The sequence below is a fragment of the Cherax quadricarinatus genome, chromosome 90 (genome assembly GCF_038502225.1).
Source record: "Cherax quadricarinatus isolate ZL_2023a chromosome 90, ASM3850222v1, whole genome shotgun sequence".
NCBI lineage: Eukaryota > Metazoa > Arthropoda > Malacostraca > Decapoda > Parastacidae > Cherax > Cherax quadricarinatus.
In genome coordinates, this window is record NC_091381.1 from 8,836,112 (window position 1) to 8,845,586 (window position 9,475).

Below are 9,475 nucleotides of genomic sequence, written 5' to 3' on the forward strand. Positions count from 1 at the left end.
GGTAAAATTTTTTTCTTCATACTTTTGGGTGCCTTGCATGGATTAATTTGATTTCCATTATTTCTTATGAGGAAAATTGATTCGCTTTTTGATATTTTCGATATTCGATGAGCTCTCAGGAACGGATTAATATCGAATACCGGGGGCCACTGTACATATATCCATCATTACTCTCATCGAAACCTGGCTAAAGCCTGATACTACAGGTGTCTATGCCATTCTTGGTTACACAGCCATACACAACTGTAGGCCAGATCAACAAGGGGGTGGCACAGCTATGTACTACTCAGACCAACTAGAATGTATCACTAATACTTGCACAAGGGATGAACATGGGGAATATATAATAGCTAAATTCAAATCCAGATACCTACAAAAACCTCTCACAGTGATAAACATCTACAGAGTGCCACAGTCAAACATTAGCTGTTTTAGTGAAAACCTAGGAAGTATGATAACTGATGCATGCATAAACAAAGATCACTTACTACTCTCAGGTGACTTCAGTATAAATCTCCTGCAAGACCAGGACCCACATGTTACTGAATTCACAAACACTATGAGTAACTGCATGTTGCTACCAACAGTAACAAAACCTACAAGAGTTACAGAGACTAGTGTTTCCCTGCTAGACCACATCTGGACCAACACCATATCCCCTTTAAAATCAGGCATAATCACAGATAATACCACAGACCACTACCCTACCTTTTTCATAACAAATCTTGGCAAATTACCCCAAGACACTACTAAAGTCACTTTCAGATTTCACAATGAGGCAGCCATTAATAACTTCACAGCAGCAGTGACGAACATTGACTGGCACACTGAGCTAGAAATCTATACAGATATTGATGAATGTATTAATAATTTTCTAAAAAAGGCCCAATACCTCTACAACAAGCACTGCCCTATAAAAACTAAACAGATGACAGCTAAGAGACTGAACAGTCCCTGGCTAACACCCAGCATCCTCAAATCCATAAACACAAAGCACCTATACGAAAAACAGTACAGAATGGGTCACATAACCAGAGACCAAACAAAACGTTACTCGTCAGTCCTAACCAGCCTGATAAGAAGGGCTAAAAAATTGCATTATGAGAACAGATTATCCAACTTATGAGGTGATATAAAAAAGACCTGGAAAACCCTATGAGAAATTCTAGGAACAAAAAAGATACCACGAAATAGCGAAATTGAACTAACAAAACCAGATGAACTCCAACTCCCACCAACTGAAACAGCAAACAGACTCAATGATTTCTTCTCCACTATAGGAAAAAACCTAGCCAATAAAATCCCAAGCTCAGATACCCCACCCAATGACTACATCACTGGTAGCTTCCCAAACACTCTGTTCCTAACTCGACTAACCCAACTGAAGTCTCCCTTATTATCAACACACTAAAAAACAAGACAGGAGATTTAAATACCTTACCACCCTTTGTATACAAAAAAGCATCACTAGTGCTATCACCAATCATTGCAACACTCTTTAACAAATCCATTGAATCCTCTACCTTCCCTACAGTTCTCAAAATAGCAAGGGTCACCCCAATCTACAAAGGAGGAGACCAAACAAACTTGAATAACTATAGGCCATTATCCAACTTACACCCTCTCTCTAAAATCTTCGAAAAATTAATTTATAAGCGAATCTATTCCTACCTTATCTCCCACAACATACTCAACCCCTGTCAGTTTGGGTTCAGGCCTAATAAAAATACTAATGATGCTATAATACACATGCTAGAACATATATACACTGCAATAGAGAAAAAAGAAGTCCCACTGGGGATCTTCATTGACTTACGTACAGATTTTGATACAGTTGACCATGACTTGCTCCACATAAAGTTGTCGCATTATGGTATAAGAGGGCACTCCCTCAACTACCTAAAGTCATATCTCAGCAACAGAAGCCAGTATGTGTACATAAATGGGGCAAACTCTTCCACACAGCCAATTACAGCTTGTGTTCCACAGGGAAGTGTCCTAGGCCCTCTTCTCTTTCTCATATACATAAATGACCTACCAAATGCATCGCAACTACTCAAACCCACACTATTTGCAGATGACACTACATACATCTTCTCTCACCCAAGCCCAGTCACTCTAGCCAATACTGTAAATACCGAATTACAGAAAATATCTACCTGGATGAGGACTAACAAACTCACTCTAAACATTGACAAAACCTACTTCATTCAGTTTGGTAACAGAGCTACAGATGCCCCTCTTAACATAATGATAAACGGATCACCTATCACAAAACTAACATCGGGAAAATTCTTAGGAATCCACCTTGATAATAGACTCAAATTTCGAACACATATACAACAAATTTCCCCCAAAATTTCCAAGACCGTATTCATACTATCGAAGATACGGTACTATGTTCCACAGTCAGCCCTCCTGGCCCTATATCACTCACTTATTTACCCCTATCTCACCTATGGAATTTGTGCATGGGGCTCAACAACAATTAACCATCTCAGACCACTAATTACCCAACATAAGGCTGCAGTCAGAATGATAACAAATTCCCACTACAGGCAGCACACTCCACCAATATTCAAAACACTAAACCTGCTCACCATACAAAACATCCATACTTATTACTGCGCCTACCACATACATAGAACACTTAACTCTGATATTAACCCTCCCCTCAAATGTCTCCTTACCAACCTCAACAGAACACATGGCCATAACACAAGGCACAGATCACTCTTTGATGTTCCTCGTGTCCATCTCACGCTATGCAAAAACTGTAGAAAAACTATGCAGAAACACTGTTTATAAATTCAAGTCTCTTCTCAAAAATCACTTACTCACCCACAACTAAATAAATACTGAATACTTGTATCTCATAAATTGTATATCATAAATGTTTCTCATAATTGTATCTCATAAATGTCTAACCTGTGACCCAATCAAACTTTGTTATTTTTTAATTACATTACCTAACAGAATACTCCATTCTACTGAATGCTCAGCAACACAGTAAATGACCATATGACCTGTCTTTGTATTACTCATTTGTGCTAAATTGTTATCTGTTTACAATAATGTTTTTACCACTGATTACATCATTGCTTAGTTAATCTTAAGTTAATTTTAAGCCTGCCCATAATGCTCTGCATACAAGGGGCTTTGGCATGTTGCACTTTAATAATTGTATTCCTTTGTACTTCTCTGTATCATGTTCAAATTAATAAATAAATAAATAAATAAATAAATAAATAAATAAATAAATGCAATGTAACATATGTATAAATTACCTAGGATAACCCAGAAAAGTCAAATAAAGTGAATTATCTCCTTTGGGGGTAGACCTGGAGGGGGTTTTGGGGGGTCAAGGCCCCCATGCCTCGCATGGACCTGTCTCGCATAGGCCAGTAGTCCTATTGCAGTGTTCCTTCTTTCTTATGTTCTTATATCTGAGACCAGGCCTCATGGTGGATCAGGGTCTGATTAACCAGGCTGTTACTGCTGGCCTTGATTTATTTCCATTAGGGTTTTGGTAAGTTCATTTAGGTGTAGGTACAGTTATACAAATTAGGGTGATTACAGTTATCATATATGTATAGTAATGTGTGTAAATTATCTAAGACAACCTATGAAAATGAAACGGAGTAACAACAGTTATGATTATGACTGGTAAGCCAGCAGAAGGCCTCGGTCAGATGACCAAAAGGTCCAACAGCGGGTCATCATATGACTAAGACCCGTATCAGGAAACACTTGTCCTGTTTCCTGACAAACCTTACCTAACCTCAACTTATAAAAACAAAGTGAATTATTTCCATTAGGTTGTCTCAGGGCAGTGTTCTCGGTCCCTTGCTTATTTCCCAATGGAAATAAGTCATTTTGTCTGACTCTTTGGGTTATCCTAGGTAATCTACACATGCTGCTGTGCATGATAATTTATGTAACTGTATTTATGTGTACCTGTACCTGAATACACTTACTCTGTACTACTCTCTAATCAATCCTTACCATACCTATGATATTTGCGCATTGGGGTTTAGTATAGTAAATCACCTAATATCTGGAGTATACGTGGAGGGGGTTTTGGGGGTCAGTACCCCTGCAGCCCAGTCCAAGACCAGGCTGTATGAATGATCACTCAATATAGTGCTGCACAATGCATTTCCCCACTTCAAAAGTTTAAACTTGCTCAATATACATAATATTCACTTAGTGCTAATGTGCATACTATATATACTAATACAAAAGTCTCTCTGATACCTGTGTCTGACTCAGTATGAGTAAAATCTCAATGCACATAAGAGGCCCTAAAATCTGGAACTCTCTGCCAAAGATTCCAAAGGTTTACCATCTGCCAGCTGCTTCAAGGCTACTGTTAAAAAGCAGGTTAACCCTTTCAGAGTCAGAACCCCTGATTTGAGAATTGCTCTCAAGGTCAAAGAATTTAAAAAAAAAAAAAATCTTACAGAATTAGAGTATATTTTTAAGGGTGTAATAAAAAAAAATCCCATCAGTTCCTACCGAGATATAGAGGCATGAAGCTGACATCAAATGACTGGCTGGTGGTAAATACAGCCTCTCCTCACTTAAAAATGGAGTTCCATTCCTAAGACCATGTTGTTAAACAAATTCGTCACTAAGTGAGGAGCATACTGTAATGGTAGTGAGTTCATGCCAACCAGTGTGATAATAAATAAATAAAAAAAAATATTATTTCTGAGAAGAAAAAGAGAATGATTTCCATGGAATTAAAGCATGAAATCATAGATAAACAAATGAGGTGCCCAGGTTTTGGGTTGAGGGGGAAGAGGGAGGGGGGAGCTGGCTTGTAACTCAAATGTTGGCTCGTAACTCAGAGCAAAAAATCGACCGAGGGATGGCTCGTGTCTCAAAAAACTCGTTAGTTTGGACACTCGTAAGTCAAGGTTCCACTGTATATATATATACAGTAGGGCCCCACTTATACGGCTGGTTAGGTTCCAGGCTACTGCCGTAAAGCGGAAACCGCCGTAAAGCGGAACACCCTTTTTTTCCACTTACAAATGCATACAAACACTAGATAACAAGTTTACACTAACATATATTAAGTTAGCAATAGAACCAGACATCAAAAAACAATAAAAAAGTACAATACACACATAGTGCACTCATTACTTTAAAATATTTATAGTCTTAATCTAGGGTGAGACAAGTAGTATTTATTGTAAGAAATCAAGTGTGGTATGTATGGTAGTCAGCCAGGCTACCATACCAGGCCACCCCACCCACACATACAATTCTATGATATTTAAGCATCCCAGAGCGATAAAATGTATATACAGTTCACTCATTACTTACCTTAAAATATAGGGTGAGATGAGTAGTATTTATTGTAAAAAATCAAGTGTGGTATGTATGGTAGTCAGCCGGGCTACCATACCAGGCCAACCCACCTACACATAATATTCTATTACATTTAAGCATCCCAGAGCGATAAAATGTATATACAGTTCACTCATTACTTACCTTAAAATATTTGTAGTCTTAATGTAGAGTCAGGAGTAAGTAAATGAGATAAAATGAATAAATGAGAGAGAGAAAGAATGAGTGCATGAGAGAGTACAGGCGCAGAGTTATGTAAACAAACCAGGCGAAGGTAAGTTTTGTAAACGAAGTGTACACGTCTGGTTCGTGTACAAGTTACATTGTGTACAGGTTGTCTCTACATTGATACGGTAGAATAAATAAAGAAGAACACTCCCATTCTCATGTAACATCATTTTGAGAAGAAATGAAGCTCTGAGTGAAGACAATGGAAATAAGTCACTCTGACTTTTTTGGGTTATCCTAGGTTCTCTACACATATGTTGTTATGTATGGTAATCTAGTAAGTAAGTAAGTTTATTCAGGTATACACAAATACAGTTACAAAGAATTATCATACATAGCAGCATATGTGTAGAGAACCTGGGATAACCCAAAAAAGTCAGACAGAGTGACTTATTTCCATTGGGGTCCTTTTACCTTATTATTATAATATAAAGGTTATAATATTTTCTTATTATTCTACAATGGAGATAACATCTTATTATCATACTATAAAGACTATCTACTATCTATGTAACTGTATTTGTGTATACCTGAATAAACTTACTTACATACATACGAAAGGAATAATTTTCTACAGTTACCCCCAGTAACACATTTTCTCTTTTGTTAGATTAGAGAAAATGTTATTCTTGGCATCACTTGTACAAGTTATCTGGCTACCACATCTCATATTTATGTTTATTTATTCTATTGTGGGGTGTATTTATCATCTTTTTATGTTATGTATCGTGTTTATTATATAATTTTGAAAAAAATATCATGGATGGATTAATGAAAATGTGTATATTAACGTAATATACAACATTTAATGAGACTCGGTGATTATTATTATTATTATTATTATCATTTCTAATATGACGTCACTTGTGCAAGTCGTCTGCTACCACATCTCATATTTATGTTTATTTGTTCTATTGTGGGGTGTATTTATCATCTTTTTATGTTATGTATCGTGTTTATTATATAATTTTGAAAAAATATCATAGATGGATTAATGAAAATGTGTATTTAACGTAATATACGACATTTAAATGAGACTCGATGATTATTATTATCATTACTAATATGACATCTGGAGACATTAGACACTCTTACTGATTTTAATGTGTACCTGCATGCCAGCACAGTATGTAAGTTTATATAAGTACAGGTATACATAAGTATAATTATCAGAGTATATATAAAATATGAAATAACTTTTTAAAACATTTGAAATTTTGGAGTTTCCAGACAAAATGGAGAGACTTAGTGCATACTGAGCTCACGAAGAATGTAAACAAACAGGGTGGGGCGCTGTGACCGTATTAGAAAGTCAGGTAGGGGGAGCCGTATAGTGAGTTTTGGTCATAATTTGAAATGACCGTATTAGTGGAACGCCGTAAAGTGAAACGCCGTAAAGTGAAACGCCGTAAAGTGGGGCCCTGCTGTATATATATATATGTATATATATATATATATATATATATATATATATATATATATATATATATATATATATATATATATATATATATACATATATATACATATATATACATACAGTGGACCCCCGCTTTACGATCACCTCCCAATGCGACCATGTAAGTGTATTTATGTAAGTCCGTTTATACATGTATGTTTGGGGTCTGAAATGGACTAATCTAATTCACAATATTCCTTATAGGAACAAATTCGTTCAGTACTGGCACCTGAACATCTGGAATGAAATAATATCGTTAACCGGGGGTCCACTGTATATATATATATATATGTATATATATATATATATATATATATATATATATATATATATATATATATATATATATACAGTGGACCCCCGCATAACGATCACCTCCGAATGGGACCAATTATGTAAGTGTATTTATGTAAGTGCATTTGTACGTGTATGTTTAGGGGTCTGAAATGGACTAATCTACTTCACAATATTCCTTATGGGAACAAATTCGGTCAGTACTGGCACCTGAACATACTTCTGGAGTGAAAAAATATCGTTAACCGGGTTTCCACTGTATATGTATATGTATATATATTTTTTTTTATTATCACACTGGCCAATTCCCACCAAGGCAGGGTGGCCCAAAAAAGAAAAACTTTCACCATCATTCACTCCATCACTGTCTTGCCAGAAGGGTGCTTTGCACTACAGTTTTTAAACTGCAACATTAACACCCCTCCTTCAGAGTGCAGGCACTGTACTTCCCATCTCCAGGACTCAAGTCCGGCCTGCCGGTTTCCCTGAACCCCTTCATAAATGTTACTTTGCTCACACTCCAACAGCATGTCAAGTATTAAAAACCATTTGTCTCCATTCACTCCTATCAAACACGCTCACGCATGCCTGCTGGAAGTCCAAGCCCCTCGCACACAAAACTTCCTTTACCCCCTCCCTCCAACTTTTCCTAGGCCGACCCCTACCCCGCCTTCCTTCCACTACAGACTGATACACTCTTGAAGTCACTCTGTTTCGCTCCATTCTCTCTACATGTCCGAACCACCTCAACAACCCTTCCTTAGCCCTCTGGACAACAGTTTTGGTAATCCCGTACCTCCTCCTAACTTCCAAACTACGAATTCTCTGCATTATATTCACACCACACATTGCCCTCAGACATGACATCTCCACTGCCTCCAGCCTTCTCCTCGCTGCAACATTCATCACCCATGCTTCACACCCATATAAGAGCATTGGTAAAACTATACTCTCATACATTCCCCTCTTTGCCTCCAAGGACAAAGTTCTTTGTCTCCACAGACTTCTAAGTGCACCACTCACCCTTTTCCCCTCATCAATTCTATGATTCACCTCATCTTTCATAGACCCATCCGCTGACACGTCCACTCCCAAATATCTGAATACATTCACCTCCTCCATACTCTCTCCCTCCAATCTGATATCCAATCTTTCATCACCTAATCTTTTTGTTATCCTCATAACCTTACTCTTTCCTGTATTCACTTTTAATTTTCTTCTTTTGCACACCCTACCAAATTCATCCACCAATCTCTGCAACTTCTCTTCAGAATCTCCCAAGAGCACAGTGTCATCAGCAAAGAGCAACTGTGACAACTCCCACTTTATGTGTGATTCTTTATCTTTTAACTCCACGCCTCTTGCCAAGACCCTCGCATTTACTTCTCTTACAACCCCATCTATAAATATGTTAAACAACCACAGTGACATCACACATCCTTGTCTAAGGCCTACTTTTACTGGGAAATAATTTCCCTCTTTCCTACATACTCTAACTTGAGCCTCACTATCCTCGTGAAAACTCTTCACTGCTTTCAGTAACCTACCTCCTACACCATACACCTGCAACATCTGCCACATTGCCTCCCTATCCACCCCGTCATACGCCTTTTCCAAATCCATAAATGCCACAAAGACCTCTTTAGCCTTATCTAAATACTGTTCACTTATATGTTTCACTGTAAACACCTTGTCCACACACCCCCTACCTTTCCTAAAGCCTCCTTGTTCATCTGCTATCCTATTCTCTGTCTTACTCTTAATTCTTTCAATAATAACTCTACCATACACTTTACCAGGTATACTCAACAGACTTATCCCCCTATAATTTTTGCACTCTCTTTTGTCCCCTTTGCCTTTATACAAAGGAACTATGCATGCTCTCTGCCAATCCCTAGGTACTTTACCCTCTTCCATACATTTATTAAATAATTGCACCAACCACTCCAAAACTATATCCCCACCTGCTTTTAACATTTCTATCTTTATCCCATCAATCCCGGCTGCCTTACCCCCTTTCATTTTACCTACTGCCTCACGAACTTCCCCCACACTCACAACTGGCTCTTCCTCACTCCTACAAGATGTTATTCCTCCTTGCCCTATACACGAAATCACAGCTTCCCTATCTTCATC